The 22,624-nt window shown below is 38.1% G+C and overlaps 1 pseudogene across 1 annotated transcript; it reads right to left on the reverse strand.

Moving 5' to 3' along the window:
• Nucleotides 1-10,891: 10,891 nt before the first annotated feature.
• On the reverse strand, nt 10,892-17,567 carry LOC114267245 (cyclin-D3-1-like; annotated as a pseudogene). The gene is made up of 5 exons (XR_014335494.1): nt 17,333-17,567; nt 13,141-13,237; nt 12,827-13,028; nt 12,616-12,746; nt 10,892-11,092 (listed from the first exon to the last, which is right to left on the reverse strand). The product of XR_014335494.1 is annotated as a cyclin-D3-1-like (transcript).
• Nucleotides 17,568-22,624: the final 5,057 nt, after the last annotated feature.

Here is a 22,624-nt window from a genome sequence, read left to right on the forward strand (position 1 = left end):
TCTTAGTCAAATACTGCCATCTCATTCAGAACTTCCGGCATAACTGGCACAAGGCAGAAACAAATACGAGAGCGTGAAAATCACTGCTGTTTCATTCAAAATCTGTCGGCACGACTGGTTCCCTGGCAGAAACAGACTCAAAACAAAACGAAAAGATAAACACAAAACAAAATGGTGACGCCCGAGGTAACACCCCCCGGAATCACCCGATTCCTATACAACAGGACTGACTCGATACAACAAGACAGACCCAAAACAAAAAGACTGACCCAAAACAAAGAGACAGACTCAAAACAAAACTACAGAACTGACTCAACACCCAAGTCGGAAGCTACAAAAACCAGCATTCGCAAATGCTCAAAACAGTGCGTGCCACACGTCACATCTGGATTAAACTGAGTGCCGCCCGCAGGTGGTTCATCCCCCGATCACATAATCACATTATTCCCCACAAGTTCACTGATCAAGTGCCGATAGACTTTGTAGGACCTGGTGCGGCAATGACCCCGTTGTCAAACAGATCTTGTACATCATGGCGCAGACGAAAGCAATTGTCGGTGTCATGACCGGTTTGTTGATGGTAGGCGCAGTATTTAGTCTGATCATGCCTTGTAGGGATAGGATCGGGTAGGGGCCGTTGTTCGAACGGTTTCAGATGCCCTTTCCGGATTAAGACCTCTAGAGCCTTTGACAAAGGCATATGAAGTGGGGTGAAAACCCTCTTGACTCGAGGTGGGTATTTGGTTCCTTGTGAGCTACTTCCGGACGCACCGGTGAATGGGGTAGCTGTTTTTGATACGGTGGTGGTAACCATGCCCACATCAGAAGATCTTGCAGCTGCATCACCACTGGTGGTTGCATTTGAACTGCGGGAAAATGCCCTCCTGGGCTGCTCTTTCTCCGGGTCAAGAAGGCCCTGCTTCATAGCGTCCTCGATCTGTACCCCCATCTTATGCAGATCAGAAAAGGTAGGGAAGGGGAGTACAATCATCTTTTGCATCAGTTTTGGCTGGAGATTGCGCACAATCATCCTGATCTGGTCCTTGTTAGTAGGCCTCAAGGTCATCATAGAAGCCTTGGCTCTCCAGCGGGCTACAAAATCAGAAAAACTCTCCTTAGGCTCTTGCCTTGTTGTCTCAAGATCACGGGTTGTGACCTCGATTTGCGTGTTATAGGAGTATTGCGCAACGAAGGCCTCAGCCATCTCATCCCAGTTCCGTTTGACATCGTCTTCTAATTTTGCATACCAGATAGCGGCCACAACCGACAGGGTCCGGCCGAATAATGAAAGTTTCTGTAGCCTAGTGAGGCCCATCGGCCTTAGTATATCCGAAAACAACCGAAGGTGCACTATGGGATCGCCAGATCCATCAAATCGGTCGATGTGCGGCATCTTAAATCTGTCCGGCAATGTCACAGCTGCGTTGGTATACCCGTCCTCAATGTCCGGAATGGATTTTACTCCCTGAGATTTCTTGAACATCTTTTCTAGCTTGCTCACCTTTAGCGCTGTAGGGTCTAACTCGAACTCAAAGGGTGAATCCGATAGGTTGATCGGTGCTTTAGACAGCTGGGGTAAGATTGGGGGCGGAGCCGGTCCTATCGGAATGTTCGTATCTCCTTGGACATTTGATGCCTCCTCGGGTGTTGAAACTCCTAGTGGGAGAGGGGCTTGGTGCAAAGCAGATGCTCCATTTTGCTGTTGCAGCCTAGTGATTAGCTTAGCCTGCTGGGCCATGATCACAGCCTACTGTTTGGCAAATTCCGTCTGCCGGGCAGCGTCTTGCTGCAGGAGTTTCATACTTTCTTGGAGTTGACGCATCATTTCCTCCATCCCTGCCATGTTCTGCTTTTCCGGCTGACTGACTGGTGGGGTGACTAAAAATTGATAAAAACTGAGGCCTCAGCCTGGCTATTCACTGGTGGGGTGGATAAGGGCCACTGATCTGGTAACTGCTGAACCGGTGATCTGTGCCTAACTGACCCCTTTTACCCTGCCTCTGGCGGAGGAACACTGATTTGTCCTTGAACTGAATCTCTGACCTGACAAAGTCCGATGAACCTCGGGGGATATCGGAGCCTTCTGAAGCTATGGTTCCAAGATTACCCCCCTAGCAAAAGAGAAAACACGCAGCATCTCAGCCTGATTTCACATGAACAGATATGAGCATAGTTAAATGAGTGTGCTCTCTACTGAATTCTGCCCAAAATTCTACCGGTGAACTGATACCCTAAGGTAAAACTGATTCCCAGATACTGATGCCCGCAGGCCTGATGCCCAAACTACTAAACTGGTGCCCGCAGGCCTGATGCCCAAACTTGTAGACTGATACATGTATTCCTATAGAGACGCACTCTAAAAGCACATAGCAGACAAGTGAGAGCCAAAACACCCCTATGTTGGGGTAGGTTTCCCTGTCTTATTTTGTCAGGAGCTAGGGTTTCACTACGCACGCAGCGGTTTCAAACAACCTATCGGGTAAGCAACCTGTCCTAGCTTGGAATGGTCACTATGGATTTTGAATATGCACTAGTTCGAATGGTCAAAAAGGGTGCCCCGGTAAAACCGGGGTTTGTGTTCCCATACTGGCTGAGCCCACAATCGGTCAGCCTTATGGTCATGTCTTGACAAGACAAGCCTCCGGCAAACCGTTCAAGAATAGTAGATGGCAAACACGGTGTCCTAGGCGCACCAATGTAAATGCAATGCAAAGAAACACATAAGTGTAGTCAAAACCAGGTATCATGAGTTTGAGTCAAGTTCTCTAAATCCCCAGTAGAGTTGCCAGAAACTGTAGACGTCCCCGAACGCCCCGGGAGGGTGAGTCCCGTTCTGTTCATTTGGGTTTCACCACAGTTCGGACTCTCAAATTGTCACGGTTCTAAATCTGAACCAAAGAGTCCAAATCCGATAAATCGTTTTGAGAAAACAGATTTTGAAAGAAGTGCCAAACATGGACTGCTTTGCCAGATACAGAGTCGCCACCTAAATATTTTATTTTGGGGGAATTTAGGAAACCCTGACTCGTTGCCTAAGGCCACGTGTCCGTCATCACCAAAGTTGCCTCGGCTCGGGAACTTGGGTACGATTGGGGAAGGTCACTTCGTGAGCACCCCCGCTCGCCCGATCAAAGATCGGCCTCTATTAACCATGATAGCTATTTTTGAAAACATTATGCGTCCTTATTCCGGTTATTAGCCAAGATTTACTATGTGATGCGCACAGCATACAAGTATAGACCGGGTCGCCTGAATTGGAACAAAACATTTCATGTTTGTTTATTTGAAAATGGTTTGATGGTGCTACCCACAAGTAGGCTAAGACGTGGATTTGCCACCCTCGGGTGGGCTTTAAGAAAATATGATTTTGCCACTATCTAGTGGGCTTAAAACACACATTTGATGAATTGTTTCAATCCAAATAACCCAACCTTCACCCACAGGCATTCAGGCAGTTATATCACATAAGCAATTAGTCTCATGGTAATCATGCTATCATGGCAGTCACTCATACACATGCAAGGATGCTAAAGCATAAAACTTACCGAGTACTCTAAGCCAAAACAGAAGCTAGGTTAGAAATCCATTCATGATCCTAACTATACAGAAATGTCTAATGCAACACATGCAAAAATGCAACTATAGCAGGCTCAGCTATTCTAAACATGGCATATGAAATGCTACAGCTAACATGTATTCAACTTGAAATTGAAAATACAATGCAGTTAGTATGATGCGCCGAGCCCGGTGCATGTAAAACAGATGAATGAATGCAAACATGCTATCATACTGTATGCTAATTGAAATATGCCCTAATCTAACCATCATAAGCGGGTAAATAAAAGGGAGAAAGACGTGGGGTTGGAAGACATACATCACACACACGCACACTTATTACAACATTGCCCTCGCGCAGAGGGTCCGAATAAATAATTACAGTCCAAATAATTACAAAACCCTAATTAATTAACAAATTAAACTAGGTAAGCTGTAAACTAGCATGCAAGCTAGGGACTGCCTCGACGCTGCTTCGGATGATGAATGATGCATGTCCGGGTTGCTTTGTGCGGAAATCCACTACGATGCCCCAATTAGCCTCTGTTTGCCATTTTTCTTGGAATGCGTGCCAAGCTCCGGAAGGCTGCTGACTCTTGATTTGCTGTAACAGAGAGCAAGAAAGGGGCATGGCAAAGTATTTTCACATATGTATGCATGACTACCCTTCAGGGAGTGTAGTCCTCGGTCCTCGTGCCACCAATCACGCATATCGATGCATGATGGCCGAGGAGTCGAATTGCACGGCTCAATATGAAATGAATGCACATATAAACACCACAAAACCCAAACTCCATCATGGATAATCCGGAGTGTCGGTGACTGGGAATTGAGACACGTTCCGTCACTCGAAGTACGAAACGTCCCTCGTTTCCCGTGTTCGGGCTAACCCCTATCCCAAGCACAATGCAATATGCATGACATGCATGAATGCAACTAAGGTACAACCTAACATGCACAATGTTATGAAATGGCATACACGATGCACGAGGTAACATGGCATACACAATGCGCTAACATACAACCTAGCATACACAATGCTATGAAATGAAATGGCATACACAATGCACAATCGGCTTACACCAACATGAGTGGACCTCAGCCACACTCACATCAGTAGCCATGAGATGAAAATGAGACACTCGAAATGCGTGCACACATACACGCAAACCGAGGACCGACCCTAAGGCACCAAATGCCACTCTAACAAGACATGGCAAGGCATGGAATATGGCATACTAGCATGCAAATTTCAGTAGGAAAATATGTTGCAAAACAGCCCCTGAATCACGGAAACATGGCACTCGATACATGGAATGAGACCCGAAACATGAAATTTGGTACATGGAATGACCTACGGCTATGAAAAGAATGCATTATTTGAACATGAAGTGTGAAGACAGAATCAAGACAGTCCCAAAAAAAGCATATTTACAGTTTTAAGCAAGGCCAAAAAGTGAACACAAATAGGGCTAAGTTAACATGCAAAAATGGCCCCAAAAGAGAGATAATGAAACAAGTAGCAGCTTCTGGCCCTAAATGGCCAAGATCCCTTCAACAGAGTTTAAGAGGGGCTCAAAACATGGTACTTTACAGTTTAAAACAAGCCACTAAAACAAACACAAGTATGGCTAAACTATTGTGCAAGAAATGGGCCAAAAGGGAGACAAAGAAGCAAGTGATGGTTGCTGGCATCAAACAGAGGAGGTCCTTTCAACAAAGTTGAAGAGGGACCCAAAACATGGTGTTTTACAGTTAGTGACCAATCCCAAAACAGTGCACATGCAAGCTTAAAATACTATGCAAAATAAGGCCTAAAAAGAGGTTTAAACACAAAGAGCAAAAAGGGAGCTCCAAACAGAAAAGGTCCCTCGATCAAACATGAAGAGGGGGTCAAAATAAGGCTATTTAAAGTTCGGACCAGAGCCTAAAAATACAAGCACAGGGGGCTAACAAAACATGCAAAAATAAGGCCAAAAGAGGGATAAAGAGGAAAGTGACAAAAGGAAGCTTCAAACTATGAAGATCCCTTCAACAATGTTTAAGAAGGGCTCAAAATAAGCCACTTTTCAATTTATAACCAAGCTCGAAACAATTTAAAAATGAGCCTAAAATACTATGCAAGAAAGAGGCATACAAGAGAGGTAAAGAAGCAAGTGTAAAAAGGAAGCCTCAAACATGGAGAGGCCCTTAAAAAAACATCAAAAGGAGCTCAAAATAATGCTATTTTTAGTTAGGGTCGGGGCCCAAATATGCAATCAAGAAGAGCTAATATATTGAGCAAAAATAGGCAAGAAAGAGGGAGAAGGAGACTTACCCTTGTAGCCTATGTCTTCAACAACTCTTGGACCAAGTTTGGGAGCCCTTGACCTCTGGAAATGGCCTTGAAGCTACTGGAATGGAGTGTGGATTGGTTGGCTTGGAGATGGTGTAGAAATGGTGTAGGACTTTAGGGGTTTTGATTGTTGGAATATAGAGAGAGAGAGATTGAATGCAAGAGGCTTAAACCAAAACTTTCTAACCCCTAAAACACAGTCTGGGGTGCTGGTTATATAGACAAGAGTGTGGGGAAAAAAGGGGGGAAATGGATTTCAAATTTCTCCCCAAAAGTGCAGCCCCCCGGATACACAATCTGGGGGGAAACGGAATACATATTTGTAATGTACCAGAGGTGGGGATCATGGCCGGCCGGGTATCTAAGTTGCAGGTGGTCGGCCGGCCCTCCCCATGGCCGGCCGGCCAAGATTCAAAAGGCTCAAGAAGTTTTAGTGGGCGGCCACCCCAGATTGGTGGCCTCCCATGTGTGCACAACACAACCATGTGGTCAAAAACTGGAGAAAGTAAACCAGGAGAAAGAAAAGCCCAATTTTAGAAGGGGTTCAAAAGGGTCACACACAATTACTGGCCGGCCATATGATATTGGTGGCCTCCCAGGTGTGTACAACACAAATATGTGGTTTAGGGCTAGAAAAAGTGGCCTTAGGGTGGTCAACATTGGCTTTCAAGTGAAAAGAACGGGCGACGGAGGGCGATGGAGGAATAAAACTGGTTGTCAGAACAATTATTGGCCTCCTACCCTTCTACGACCTTCTTAACAATGAAACAGAGGTCCCTGCCAAAAATGAACCCAAACTGATGCAAAATGAAGGTTCGGGGGCCGAAACGCGCAGCCCGAGGCCCCGAAAACTGACTGTTAGGCACCGGAAGTGGTGTTCGACCACGAAGTTGGTCTCTCGAGCCACAGTGTCCCTCAAAAGGGAGCAAATAAGATGCATGCCAAAAACCAGAGCAAACGGAGGTGGTTAAGCGGTCCCGAACCGAGGCACACGGCCAACGGCTCTGAAAAATCGGAAACCGGACTCCAAACGGGAAAAATGGCCTATGACCACGAAACATAGCCTACGGCCACTAAGAGATGATCTACGAGACCTCTCCCTCCCTTCGGGAAGAGAAAACTGAGAAAACAGGGCCTGGTTTGCAAACCGAAGCAAAGCATGAAAGAGTCCGGAAGTCCGGAGGCAAGGCTCACAGCTGAGACTCTGAAACCTCAGAACGAGCACAATATGCAACATCACCAAGTGCTCAATCGGTGACATCTGAGTCATAAGGTCGGTCAAAAATGGGGCGTCTACACGCCTCCTGATCAAATCAGAGCTAAAACTCACTCAACACCGTTGATAGTACATGCTTCTGGACAAGCTGCTTACGTAGCATGCGCGGTCGTACAGATCTTGTGCAGCCAAGCATATGGCTAGGCCTCCAGGTGTGAGCACACGTGCCCTTAATACATATAAGCCGTGCATGTATGCACAAGTATGTGGTTTTGGGCCTTTGGACCCTCCTTTCTCCTAAGTTGGTCCGTTTGATTTCTAATTGACTTTTTTGTGTGAAATAAGTCAAGGTTTTGAAAATATCTATCAATTCAAACTCAATAAGACTTCTACCTCCTTGGCAGAGACAAAAAAAAGTTAATTTTGGATAAAACGGGTTTAAGGAAAAAATGGTCATTTTACAAAAATATGATTTTTTGGACAAAAAGAGATCACATAGTAGCTCTTACCAACCTTAAGCAAGTCATTGAAATATATGAAAAAACAGTGAGAGTTGAGGAGGTTGAAAGAGATTTTGAAGTCACTGGGTGAAATAATGGAGTTAGCTTCATATCATCATCAAAGAACAAGTTTCTTGAAGTCAACGATGGTGTCGAAGTGCGAACGAGATCATGTTGAGTAACGGAGGCTAAGAGATTGTGGTAGTGAATATGATCTTGAGTGAGAGGCAGTAGGGCGTGGTGCAGATGGTGGCGGTGATTCACCGTCAATAGCACTGTTACTTTTAAAATTTCAAATCTTAAGGACTTAAACTAGCAAGAAAAGTTTCATTATCTTAAAATTTTAACAAAAACATGAACATGGATGTATTTTAAATTAGCAAATGCTATCAAGTATCCCCATGCATTATTCAATGCTAAAAAATATTAAAAAAAATGTCTTAAAAATATAGGAAAATTTACGCTTGCAATTATTTATTTATTTATATAGTTTACTCAGTTGAGGCTATGGAGTCCAACTACTTTTTTACTTGTCTAACAATTTTTTAAATAGGGCCACATGAGTTTAAGAGATTAGTTACTTCACATAATCCCGAATCGAATGACAAACCTCTATATTATCACAAAAATGAATCTCTCTCATTAAAAAAAGTTCATCATAACACTCTCTCATCGTATAAAATAAAGTAATATTATTAGAAATTGGGTCGGATTTGACCTGACCCATAAGCCATGGAGTGTCCACATGGGTCGTAGATAATTCATATGATTTATAATGTAAGATAATTAAGAGAATTATCTAAAGAGGTGATTGAGTTGTTGTGGGAGACTATAGTTCCACCTTTATCAGCAGAGATTCTCTATACATCTAATATAAAGAAACTAATATACGTATTATTGTTGTGGGAGTTTACCTGAAAAATCTCTGCAAAATATTTCTCTCTGTTCTTTCCTCCTAGGTTACCATTGTAGAACCTAGGGATTCAGAGTGTGGATATAATATTAGGAAACTCTGGTAGCTTTTTAATTGGCGAAAAGTTTTCCAAACGAGACTCGTAATTCAAGCATCCAATCCAAACCGTTTTCGCATAAGGTCCCGTATATTTTCCTTCATCGGTATTAGAGCTATAATATTGTCTGTTTTCTCCTCATGTTATTTACATGTCATAGATTAGTTTTGTTCGTGTTTAATTAATATTATCTATTTTAATATTGCTAAATATTATGGTATGTTGAAAAGGTTTTTTGGAAAACCCTTGCTTTTATAAAATTTCATTATAGTAGATTTTTTAACTCAAAAATTAGTATTAAAAATTTTATTTTCAATAATTGAAATTTACATATTTTGAAAGTACCCTTCGTGAGCATCATCCATATAAAATGGGCTTTAATTGGAGTTATATTGAAAAAGTTATGGTTTTTCAAAGATTTTTGGGTCAGAATCGCTATTTTAAAGAAATTCTGGAAAAAATTGAGAATCTAGGAATTTAGAGGTTGATGTCAGCATGACGTCAACAGCATGCGGAAGTTGACTTAGCGTGGCACAACGTCAGCGGATGATGTCAACACGTAAAGGTGTGTGTGACATTTCCCGAAACGCTTGTTTGACACACGCTGCGCATGTGTGGTCCTAACAAGTCGTACTATTTTTCTGTGTAATCTGTTTGGCCACTGCTTTTTAGAATTAATTTATTTTGAATTTTCTTTGAATATTCTCATATATTTCTAAGTAACTTAATCCTAAAAATTACAAAAAATAAAAAGTATATTTCTAAAAATTGTAGAAAAATTAAGAAAATTTCTAGATTTTTTTTTTGTTTTATTAATTATCATGCATAAATTTATTAATTCTTTTTGGTTATTTTAGTATTTATTTTTGTGCTATTAAATTGTAGAATTAATTTATTAATTGTTTAATATATATTAGTTGAGAACTAATATATATTTTTGAGTCCTAAATATTCATTACTATACTCTTTTCCTTAGTAGGAATTGTAATTTGACCTCCATTCTTTGGCCATTTATTTATTGTTGATGTATGTTTGGATGGATGGAGGTAATGTTGTTAATTTTTTGTGCACATGTTTATTTATTTATTTTTGTATTGTTAGAGGTAGACCCCACAAATGTATTGATGAAGTGGCATTCCCAAGTTATTATTATTATTTTATATTAGAATCAATGTATCAGGATACTTTTGAGTTGTAATTATTTATTTTTTGGATGTATTTTTCCATAGCCATGTAAGGGGATGTGTTTCACTGTCACTAATATATTTCAAGGTTGCCTTAACATGTTACAACATATTACCAGTAGGGCTTCAAGTGGAGCCCATGCACAAAATTGTATGGCGCATTTTTGGACTCATAATATATTATGCATGATTTGATGTTGTGAAAATAAGAGATGGTTTTGTGTCTTACATAATTTTATTCAAAATTAATTGGGCGCCATATTTTAGCTCACATTGAGGGAGATGATTATGAGCTTCGTGAAATTTTTGATCTCTCTATGTAAGTAGAAATATTGTATATCAATTGTGTTTTTGGGAATAAAATTTTGAAAGTAATGTCAAACTCTGTGCAATCAATGTAGTGAAATGGCATCTAAGAATGTTGTCACTGACCTCACCAAAGATGAAATTCAACATTTGCTTGATGAACAAGAAGTCATAGAAAAATTGACCACCCTTAAGATACGATTTGAAGAAAGGACCATTGCCTAATATTGTCATGACACAAAGACCCATCAGAATTAGGTCAAGAGAGATTGATGCGAGCGTTATACTATGCTTAGCAGCATGCACAATGATCTCACGGGGGAGTTTGAGACAAACCCTATTGCTCATGATATGCGGAATCAATTTAATATTACCTATAAGACCACACATGCAATCGAGTTGCATGCTCTTATTTTGAAATTTTAGCAATTTGGGCTTCAAGTGGAGCACCTGGTGTCGCACCACAGCACTGTCCTTGTTGCCCAAGTGAGGCAGCATCAGAAATTCAGGCCTAAGCGCAGCAGACAAGGAAAACGTGGCGGTGTCACTGGTAACCTTGGTCCAAAAAGACGTAATATGGGAAAGCATTGTTAAGGCAAGCGTGCTATGTAACGCCTCGATAATAATAACAATAAACTATCCCACGTTATTTAATAAATAACAATACATCCTGAATGATAACCTTCCATTGATATCGGTTAATTGTACAAAAGGCCACATATGCGAATATACATTCATAAGCCCTAACCCTGAATCTATAGCATATGCCACATGCGAACAAAATGGAATAAAAGTTAAACATATAAATTAATGCCTTAATGGCTAAGTCTTTCCAAGACAATACTTGGGAGCAACAAAAGTGAGTTTAACTGAATATAGTTTAAGCCCAAGACTTGTACAAAAATAATTACAATAATTAACAAAAGGAAGCTCTCAGCTCCAAGTCCTCTCAAGATATGTCCTTGGCGGAGGCATATCATCAGCACCTGAAAGTTGTTTTCCACATAGGGTGAGCCAAAACTAAGTAAAGATACTCTAACACAGTGTATGAATCTTAACAAAGTCATAAGGTGTATGTACATGCAATGCCATTTGTCAAACGTTCCACATTTTCTTTTCAAAATGATGTAATGCCAGATTATAATTCAATTTATGAAAATAACTCTTAACATCAGAAAATAGGGCAGTGGATACAAAACACTAGGAATCTGTAGGTACATGTCTGCCAGTAGGTTATACAAGCACTACCAAAGCCATTTTACCGATACTAACTGGAAGGATCGGCACCTAACTGTGCGGGGTTTCTGGACTTTCACTAAGGGCATACAGGCCAACATAATAACCACAACCATATCCTCTACCCAGATTCACTAAGGTATTCACCCATTTTTCTCAAAATAAAACATTTTCAATGTTTAAGTATCCAACAATGCTCAATGCAATATGTATGAGAAATTAGTTTCAATTCACCTAATCTTCATGAAAATTCTATAACAATTAAAGATATCTTCCACCGATAGCCCAAAATAGTTATCTCTATTGAAACAGATAATTTCCAAATAAAAACATAATTCCATCATTTTCAAATAGGAGTGATATTACATATCCACACTACATCAAATTTGGGTGTTTACGTCCCTAAATACATGTCGTGGATATGATTCTATGATGCGCAAGGTAAAGCAATATTATGATCAGTTGGGGAAAGTCATTCACTTCAATAGCATGTCGTAGTATGTCGTTGAAAAACCTTTAATAAAGAATTTTGTGCATCGTGTTTAATTTTTCTACAATTACTTTTGTATCCCGTTAAAAACCCTTTAACAGCAGATCTTGTGCGTGCTTGATTTTTCTATAACTATTTTTGCACGCCGTTAATTCCTGGGACAATTCACAGCTCTTATTACTTGTCGTAAAATATGTAATACAATGACCTATTATGCCTGTCTTAGAATATGTAGCATTTTTTTTTATATTTTAATTCGGTAGGTTCTATTTGACCTATTCTGTATAATCTAACAAACATTACAAACAAACTTCACAAAACATCAGTCAACCACCAAAATATTATTTCAAGCATAAAAAAGAAACTACATCCATAAGTTATAAACATTCAACAATTGTCTATACATTCCAAATATCCAAAAACTAACCTTAATTCAAAACCATGCAAAAAGAACTATATCATGTATAAGTTTCTAAACAAAAGGTACATTGACTTTGACATGATTAACCCATACTTTCCAACACCGAGGGCCAAGAGGCATATGATGTATCAATTGTTTAGAATCTGTTAATGCAATTGTGCCTTCCGCAACCACCACCTTTGTCCCATCCCAATTCAACAATTTGCATTTGGCATTGTCCAAGTTAGATCTACCATTCCTAGTTTGATTCTAACCATGCAACTATCATGAAAACAAACATAAAATAACCTAATGAATTGAAGACAAAATTAAGGTAATTTATAATGCTATAGAAAATTTACCCATATGAGTAAAGTACAAACCTTGCTCATTTTGATTACATCCATAAGCTCATTTTGACAGTCCAATACATTAGAAGGCTCAAACTCCATGATAACATGTAACATTGTTGCAACAACCAATATAGAAGGAAGATAACACCCAAACCTTGAATCTGTAAACAATACCAAATTTTTAACATTTCTCTACCTTATTTATAGCAATGGTGAACTGAGAGATGTTTGATTTTCTTACCACTGATGGCAGAGAGAAGAAAGCGCTCACACTTCCACAGAAACTCCAAATGCAAATCTGTCTTAAATCCAAACCTCCTCACAATGTGATCAACAAATGAAAGTGGGGTGATAGGATTCATCTTCCATTGAAGAGTATATAGCACATGAAGCTCCATTCTCTAGATTGTCCTGGCTTTAAGCACAAACTTTGATTCCTCCACCTAATCACAACACAAAGAAATAAATCAATGACAATAAAATGCCCAAAAATCATTCAGTGAGACATTTTCAAAAACACCCACATTGCATATTTAGCAATACAATATCACATACTTGGAGGTAAAAGAAGGGGCACTTGGGTCTCCTCAACTTTGGCAACTAAAGAGAGACAAGCAACAGCAACAAGTTGACTCATCCATGGCTTCTCTCTCTGAAATAAAAGTCTTGAAATGAGTCTATCAAAGTAGTTAACAACTAAAATAGTGGTCAAAATAGTGAAACCATAGTGACCAATGACCCTGAAAATCCACTTAATAGATTCTCTCATTGCCACCATTAAAGACTCGTCTGAGTTCAAAACACTCTGATCCAAATGGGTCTCTTTCTCTTTGGAAATTAAAGAAACAAGCTCATCATCATCCCAATCCTAGTCATGTTCTAAGAAAACTATTACATGAGTTTAAAATATTACGTAATCATATGCTTGATTAATAGTGTCTTGCAATTTCCTTACCATCACTATAACAAAAAGTAGTTTTGCCCACACAACAAAATGTGTTGGCAAAAGGAAAATATCGTTGGCAAAAAGTTTTACTGACCCATAAAGTTGTGTCGGCAACCCGTCGGCAAAGGTGTGTCGGGAAAAATGTTTGCCAACAAAATATGATTATGTCGATAAAAGTGATGCCTTTAGCAACAAGCACCTTAGTTGGAAAAAGCCTTCATCAATAGTCACTATTTTAACTTGTGTTGGCAAAAATGACTCAAATAAGATGATTATGTGGCACTTTTGCCAACCCAAATTGCATCGGCATAAGTATGACTTTTGGCGATGCAATATCCATTGGCGAAAGTAGACTTTCAGTGACAAATAGTTGTGTAGGTAAAACATCTAATTGTTTAAAAAATAATAATAATTTGGTATTTCGAATGGCAAAAACTACCATCACAAATAACAAATTATTTTTCAATAATAAATTATTTATTGCTTAAGCAATAAAATAATATTCACACACATCAATTCAACAATTCACATACATCAATTCTTTAACATTCATATATATGAGTAATGCTAGGGACCCAAATGTTTAACCAAATGTTCTATCAAATGTCTTAAATAGGTGTGGGACCCACATGGTGTGAGTCCCACACCCATGTGAGACATTTGGTAGAATATTTGGTAAAACATTTGGGGCCTCTAGCATTTTTCATACTTAAAGGTGAAACTAAGTAAAAAAAAAAAAAACAAAACTAAGTCAATCCCAAATTGAACAATATCCTAGAGATGTTGATGTGATTGTTGCATAACCAATGATAATCTGTAATTCTAAGATTAATGCAGTTGAATATGAAAGTGAATAAGCCTTATACTCATATCTAATCAGCACTCATGCAAGATCATAATATCCATCTTCAACAACCTACATTTAAGAAGGCAAAAGAAAATCAAGTTCTTATTATTAATATTATCAGTAACAAAAATTTAAACTTACATCATAAGGTTAACTAGGATGACATTAATCCTATTCGCACTTGGTAATTTACCAGTTTACTTTTTGTCTCTATTTGAGATTCCTTATGTGTGGCTAATGAGTTGGAGAAATTTCAGTGTAGCTTCTTACATATGAGAGACAAGGAGAATTAAAGAAAGCTTAGGCTGATTGAATAGGACAATGTGACTAGATCGAGAGATTTTGGTGAGATGGGTATTGGATCACTTAAAAATTACAAATTATGCTAGTGCTATAAAGAAAAGTTTGTATGAAAATTACAACGTGGAGCAAAATTCATGGCTGCCTAACACATTTAATTCAAAGAAGGTATCAAGGATTGGTATGACATTATATAATTGTTAGGGAGGAGAGAATATTTAGTAATATGATAAAATAGAGGTTTAAATTAATAGTTAGTGCTGGGACAAATTCTAAAATAGGTAGGCGATTTGTCATTACGAGCAGCTTAGCCTAGTAATTACAAAAAAAAAAAAAAAAAAGAGAAAAAAGAAGAAGAGAAAAAGATAGGTTATATCTAATATTGTGGCCATTAAAGGAGAGAGAGCATTGGATAGAAGTTAAGTAATAATAGAGAACTTTATCCTTGGGAAAAAGAAGAGGAGAAATTATAAGATCATTGGATGTCTTTAAGGGCACAATCAAACTCATGATAGAATGTCACAGAGTTATGTAAATGATGATTATTTTTTGTAGTTTCCATGAGTAGATTATATCATTTGGTTATGAGTTCCAAGTTTTCTGTTGGTTCGCAATGAAAAAAAAAAAAAAAAAAAATCACTACTTGCGATCTATTAGTATGGAGGAAGATGGTGTCACTTAGAATTGTTGATATATGTTGCTTCTGTAAACTGCTCTGGTTAGTCTGTAGATCATGTGTTGCTAAGGTCTGGTGTAGTGTGTTAAGAGTGCTAGGATAGGGAGATGCCCTGGATAACCTCATTACCAAAAAAAGAAATGATTAGTTCACAAAAGATAAACTGTAGTAAAAGCTCAATGTTCCATCAAACTACTCAAATTGATATAACAGAAAACTTACCCATTCTGACACTCTTCGAAAAATTGATTCCAGCACTAGCTTACCTCATGAATCAAATCATTCATAAAACCAGTTTGTCCAAAATAACTAGGTACAAATAAAAGCCAAAGTGGACAAGATACAATGTTGATCAATGCAACCAAAAAACTAAGTTATGATAATCAAGGATTATCATTCAAGAACATATATGAAATGAAATAGCTCCTAAAAAAAAATATTTACATCACTCATTTATACTCTTATAGGCTCGTAGCAAGGCCACAAATGAAAACTAGTGAAGTAATAATGTCAAAGCGTTTTTTTTTTTTTTTTGATCATCAAAGAAATATTTATTAACGTTGATAACACTTAGGAAGGATGGGATAAAAAAGTGTAGAAAACATGCCCAAACAAATTGTGAATGTTCCACTAACACAAAGTTAAAAAGAAAGAAAAGCAAATCCCAGTAAATAAGGCTCCTAAAAACAAATAACATCAAAGAATTCTACAGCAACATAGATAGGTTAACAATCTCCTTAAGATGACAAACAAAGTAGTTTTTCATATGACAATTGATACGTCAAAACTAGTAGCCAATTACGTAAACTGAAAAATACTACCAAAAAAAATTATAAAAAAAGAAGAAGAAGAAAGAATCAATTCTTGGATATATATATACACGCACACACACACAATACACCCCTCCCCAATGGAGCTGTTTAGATAGGGTTCTTATAGCTTTCTTCTTATCCATGAAACCTTCATGTGGACTTGAATGCACCCTTGTGCTTTTGGTGAAATATTTTACTTATCTGAAGAAGGCTCAAACACCTCTCATATTCACAATGCACAAAATATACGAATGACAGGTAGTAACAACAATAAATATTGTGTTTTTGGTGAAATATTTTACTCTAGTAATTACATTTTGTGCGTCATATTCACAATGCACAAAACATAGAATAGCAATGTATGTAAACAACATAGCAATGATAGGTAGCAACAACAATAAATATAGGAACACCACCAGCTCAGACTAGTGAAAACAACTTTTGAAATAAAAGGAAGTCCAGTAACTACATTTAACTCCAGTAACTACATTTAATCACAGAATGTTTGTCATCTTCGATCAACTGATCGATTCCCATATGACTATCAACCAACTCAATACTGTAAAAACAAAAGAAAACAAAAAGAAGTTAACCAGAATTTTTGCTAATTTCAGTTAAAAAGAAAAAAGAAAAACATGATTTTTAATCACCAAATTTATGCTAATTTTTGATAATAATAATTAAAAAATCCTGAGATAAAAATTCGAGGAAGAACACAGCCATACTTAGGCCTTAGTTGGAGAGATTCCAACAAACAACACAACAACAAAACACGACAACAAAATAACAATAACATACACCACCCAAGCAAACAAGACAACAGACACTGATAACAACCCAAAGCCCCAGCTACAAAACAAAGCTTAACCCCTTAACACTAAAACACCAAGATACAAATCTGATCTACCAAGCTGAAAACAACAACACCCCTACTGTACTAATGAGTGTGCTAGAATACTGGTAGAGCAAATAGAGCAGCAAGCAAGCCAAGCATCCATACAGATCAGGGATGGCTAAGAAGATGAATATTAATGACCAAATCATGAATCGAATATGCACAACTCAGATAGTGATATTTAACCACATAATAATTCTAATCATAAGTAGAGTGAATGTGGAGAGAGAGAGAGAGAGAGAGAGAGAGAGAGAGAGAGATCCGAATATACCTGAGATTTTTTCCAGATGGAAAATAAGAGAAGAACCAGCCTCGTTGCGGAATCGTTGAGCCATCGAACTAGTCTCAAACCGTCAAGCATTGCTTCTGCCGAACCAGTCTCACTGAATCGTCGATTTTTGCTGCCATCGATCGTTCCCTTCGAAATCTCGCGCTGCTGAACCAGTTTTCCCTTCGAACCCTCTCTCTTCTCACTCTCTTCTAGGTTATCTGATTTATAGCTTTCTATCTTCTTTTAGCCAAATTAGAAGCCAAACACTTTGTATATATTTTGATAAAAAAAAAAAATCGAATATATTTTTGGTCATTGGCACCACATCGTAATTCATTTTGGCACTTTTTATTTTTGGTCATAGCATTCACGACATAAATTGTGCATCGTGAAAAATGAAATATGTTTAATGGCTAACATACGTGTCGTATATAGTTGATGTATTAATGGCATGCCATTTGCAAGTCATAGAAAGTTTTATTATTTAGGGATAACATTGCAAGCCGTAAAAAAAAATAACATTATTAGCATTAACAACTTACACAATAGACATGCTGTGGTAAGAATATTATTTACGCCATGCAAAAAAAGAAAGTCATAACTATGAGAAACTACAGGTTGCATTTATTATATGTCGTTGATGTGATGTCGTAAAAACCTAGTTTTGTTGTAGTGCCAACTTCACCATTTTCATTAACATCCACATTTGTTCCAATCTTACAAATCCAACATCCATTTTCCATTTTCCTTCTCAAGCCAAATAGTCATGGTTTTAGAACAAAACCATTTTCTTTACAAAATCAATTTCAAGTACAAAAATACGTCATTTTAACATAGCTCAACTATAAACACATTCCTATAATCATTTGCAATACTTCACTTGAAAACCCCTCTTTTTAATTTCAAAATCAAATCCTAAGTTTTATTTAAAATCCCCCAAATCTCGAGATTCTTTTAAAAGACAAATAACGAAGTTAAAAACCATACCAAAGGTTGAAGAAATCCCTACCTCAAAGTTAGAAGACAAGAGAGAGCAAAGGTTGAAGTTGGACGGAGCCAAAAATGAACTTTGCTTCGATTAGAATGAAGCCTTCGGTGTACTCTACCTTTTTCTACAAAGAACAAAGGTGGAGAGATCAATGAATTGGGAGTATTTGAGGCTTGAAATCAATAGCTAGAGAGAGAATGTCTAGGTTTAGGGTTTTGAAATGTTTAGAGAGAGAGAGAGAGATGAAAAAGTGATCCAAAAAGTCACTTTTCCAAACTGATACACGAGTAGACTACTCGAGCGACCAAAACACCGCTTGAGTGAACAGACAGGACAAGTGATACCGTTCGAGTGCACAATGACACCCTCCCAGAAGTTTTGTAGACAAAAGCAGACCACTCGAGCTATGATCGCTCAAGCGCAAAAAATATTGCTTGAGCGAAGAACACCACACTCCCAGAAGTTTTGCAGACTTGTAAAAATACTGGGAGGTCTCAAAGACTGCTCAAGCGTAAGAAAGACTGCTCGAGCGAACATACCAAAATTTGGGCAACGACTTTTTTGAAAAATTAACTCCCAACCTGTTCCAAATGCAACAAAAACACCCAAACAACCAAACTCAGGTAGAATTAAGATGAATAAAGACATGAACAACCGTTCAAGACAAGGAATCCTGAATCCAAAACAATGAACGGGTCGGGTCTAAACCATAATCGTTATAACTTCCATCCCTTAAAGAATTTCATCCCCAAAAATTTAAATCAATCCAATAACTAATGTATTAAATCAATTACTACAATGATAACTAATTCAACTTATAACCATGATCCATCTAGTAGTCATCCATTCTCATAAAATTGATAATCAAAGTTTTTCAATATCACAATTCATTTTCCAAAACATATACAATGTTTATATATTACAACATGAACATGATTTTCATTACAAGTTTAAAACATTAACAAAAAGATCCGGATACTTCTTACGGACTTTCGCCTCATGCTTCCAAGTTGCCTCCTCAACTCTATGGTGTCTCCATAACACCTTAACCAATGGGATTGTTTTGCCTCTCAAGACTTGATCCCGAGTATTTAAGACTCTAACCAGTCTCTCCTCATATAAGACATTTTCATCTACTTCTAACTCGGTAGCGCATATGAAGGAGTAGGTTCATACAGATATGAAACACGTCATGAACCCCGAAAAGTTGGGGCAACTACGCCAAACGATAAGCTACCTCCCCAGTCCGTTCTAGAATATCAAAAGGCCTAATAAATCTAGGAGACAACTTTCCACTCTTCCCAAACCTTATCAAACTCCGTTTTGGTGATATTTTCAAGAAGATGTGATCTCCTACCTCAAATGATAACGGTTTCTTCCTACTATCGGCATAACTTTTCTGGTGACTCTGAACTGAAACCAACCTCTTACGGATAAGCATGACCTTCTCCGTTGTTTCCCAGACTAACTCAGGACCTAACATAGGTGTGTCACCCACCTCGGTCCAACACACTAGAAATCTACACGGTCTGCCATACAAGGCCTCAAAAGGTGTCATGCCAATACTCGTCTGAAAGCTGTTATTATAGGCAAACTCTACTAAAGGTAAGTACCTCTCCCACGACCCCTTAAAGCTGAGAACATAACCTCGAAGCATATCATCTAAAATTTGAATGGTCCGCTCGGACTGCCCGTCAGTCTGAGGATGATAGGTGGTGCTAAACATCAATCTAGTGCCCAAGGCATTGTGTAGGCTCTGCCACAACCGAATCATGAAACATGGATCTCTATTCAAAATGATAGTCACAAGGACACTATGATGTCAAACTATGTCCCTAACATAAAGGTCGGCAAGCTAATCTACTTAGTCACTCATGCACATAGATATAAAGTGTACTGATTTAGTTAGCCGATCGACTATCACCCACACGACATCATTACTTTGTTGAGTCCTCGGAAGACCCACAACAAAATCCATCGTGATATTGTAGCTCGCTTTTCATGCTCCTCGGAGGGTTTAGTCACCTCAGACACGCAAGCCCTACAATTTGGACTCTTATGGTTCTGAATTTGGTTTCACAAGTGCAATGTGAAATTGATTAAACAAATGAGAGTCCAAATCCAACAAATCTTTGGAAAATCGATTTATAATTAGAAATGTCAAAAATGGACTACATTGCCAGATTTTAGAGTCGTCACCTAAATATTTTTGGAAAATTTAGAAAACTTGTGACTCGTGCCAAAGGCCACTTGTCCGTCATAACCAGAGTGTTTTGGTTCGGGAACTTAGGTATGAGAGGAGAAGGTCATGAATTGAGCACCCCACTCACCTGATCAAAGATTGGCCTTTACTAATCATGATGTGATTTTTATGTACAGTATATGCTCTTGTTTCGATTATTATGCTACCTTACTATGTGAGGCACACAAGTATAGACTATTTCACCCACTTTGGAACACTTCGATTTCATGTTTGTTTGAAAAGAGTTTTGAATATGCGTTACTTACAAAAGCGAGCGCATATGTACATTAATCAAATCATCCCAATTTAAGTGGCATAGCCTTCATCCACAAGCATTCAAGAGGTATATCAATTAAGCATTTAGCCTCATGGTAATACGCTTTGATATGGCAACAAAAACACATATACAATATGCTAAAGCAAAAAATGCTCACCTAGTACTCAATTGAGGCAAGCCAAAATAGAAGAAATGGTTAAAAGAATGCATGCTCTGATATGCAAGTGACTAATGCAACACATACAAAATGTAACTACTAGGTTCGGTTTATTAACATGACATATGGCTCAACTCAAAGCATGCGATAGCACACGTATTCAAGTAAGTAAGAAATGACAACAATATTAGAATGATGAACTGTATCTAATGCGTGCAAAAATGGATATTTCCACATGCTAATGATATGAAACCAAAAGATGATACTACATGCAACCATCATAAGCAAGTAAATAAAACGAAGAAAGAATAGGGGTTGGAAGACATATACAATATTACAAGTGTTCCCTCATACAAGAGGGTTCAAATGAATATCCTATTTTGCTAAATATTACAACACCAAATAAATGAGTAAGCTAAATTTAACTAATTATTACAAATCTGAATTAAGCTAACTAATTAATTACAACAAATGAATATTAAAGCACTAAATTAATGGGATGTGAGGTGAGGAGCCACAAGAGCACAACCGAGAACATCCTTCCAGAAACCTCTCTGTTTTGCTGTTAGAATTTGTTCTGTTTCAGCCAGAAAGTATTCTGTTTTTGCCTTAGCTTCTGCTCTATTCTGCCATTGAAATGACACTGCTTGCATAAACAATAGCAGACGGCTAGCCTTGGAAAATGGTCAGCCGGACAGAAAGGTGGCTGGCTGGCCACTATTTTTGAGGATTACCTTGCTGCAATATATCTGGAACAGAGCAAAAACCAAGTGTTTTCAGGAGATGTTTATCCTCTCTGCCCTTCCTTATCATGAAGATGATCAAGAGAGGAGTAGATTCAGTTCACAAACCATCAATTGTCTCAAATTTGTTGTGTGATGATCTTAGAATCGATAGGATAAAGGCTCAATAAAAAAATGAAAGACCAACAATATCTCCTCCCTATCATGGAGTTAACTTAAGGGAAGTGGTAGACATTGATTCTTCAATCACTAAACATCACTACAAAGTACGTAGTAATTTAAGACTCAATTGGTTCAATATAACGTCCGATTGAACCAAACTCAATTTTATTAACTTTTTTTATATTACCTTGCCATTTTCTTATCTTTTCTTCATTTTGTCCAAAAGTGATAATTACGTCCACTAAGTGCAAAAAATGATAAAATGAAGTGTCAAACTAGAAGTTGTTCTTAACATGAGAGAGATGTAAAACCTTGGTAATGAACCTCTGAAGAGGTTAAACCATTAAGCATGGAAAGTCTCTTTCTGATGCCTTAAGCAACAACCTAGTGTTTGAGACAACTCTTAATCAAAGAAAACAAAGAAAGAAGGGAGGTTGCAGAGATGATTATGCAAAGATGATCATGACAAGCGTGAATATTTACATGAAAACTATGTAAAGAAAGCCATCAACTCAAATAGATTAGTGTCTATGGCCTAAGCACCAAATCTATGAGGACTTACAATACTACAAGCATAGTATCAAAGCATAAACTAAATAGACACACTAAACAACCCTTAAATAGCACAAAACAGTGCAAAAATCAATTTAAAAAGAGTAGAAAATATAGACAAAAATAGAAGAGAACAAAGCTAGTAAGCAAGCCTGAGGAAGGGTGGCTAAC

The sequence above is a fragment of the Camellia sinensis genome, chromosome 7 (assembly GCF_055761805.1).
Source record: "Camellia sinensis isolate YWXY chromosome 7, ASM5576180v1, whole genome shotgun sequence".
Classification (NCBI taxonomy): Eukaryota; Viridiplantae; Streptophyta; class Magnoliopsida; order Ericales; family Theaceae; genus Camellia; species Camellia sinensis.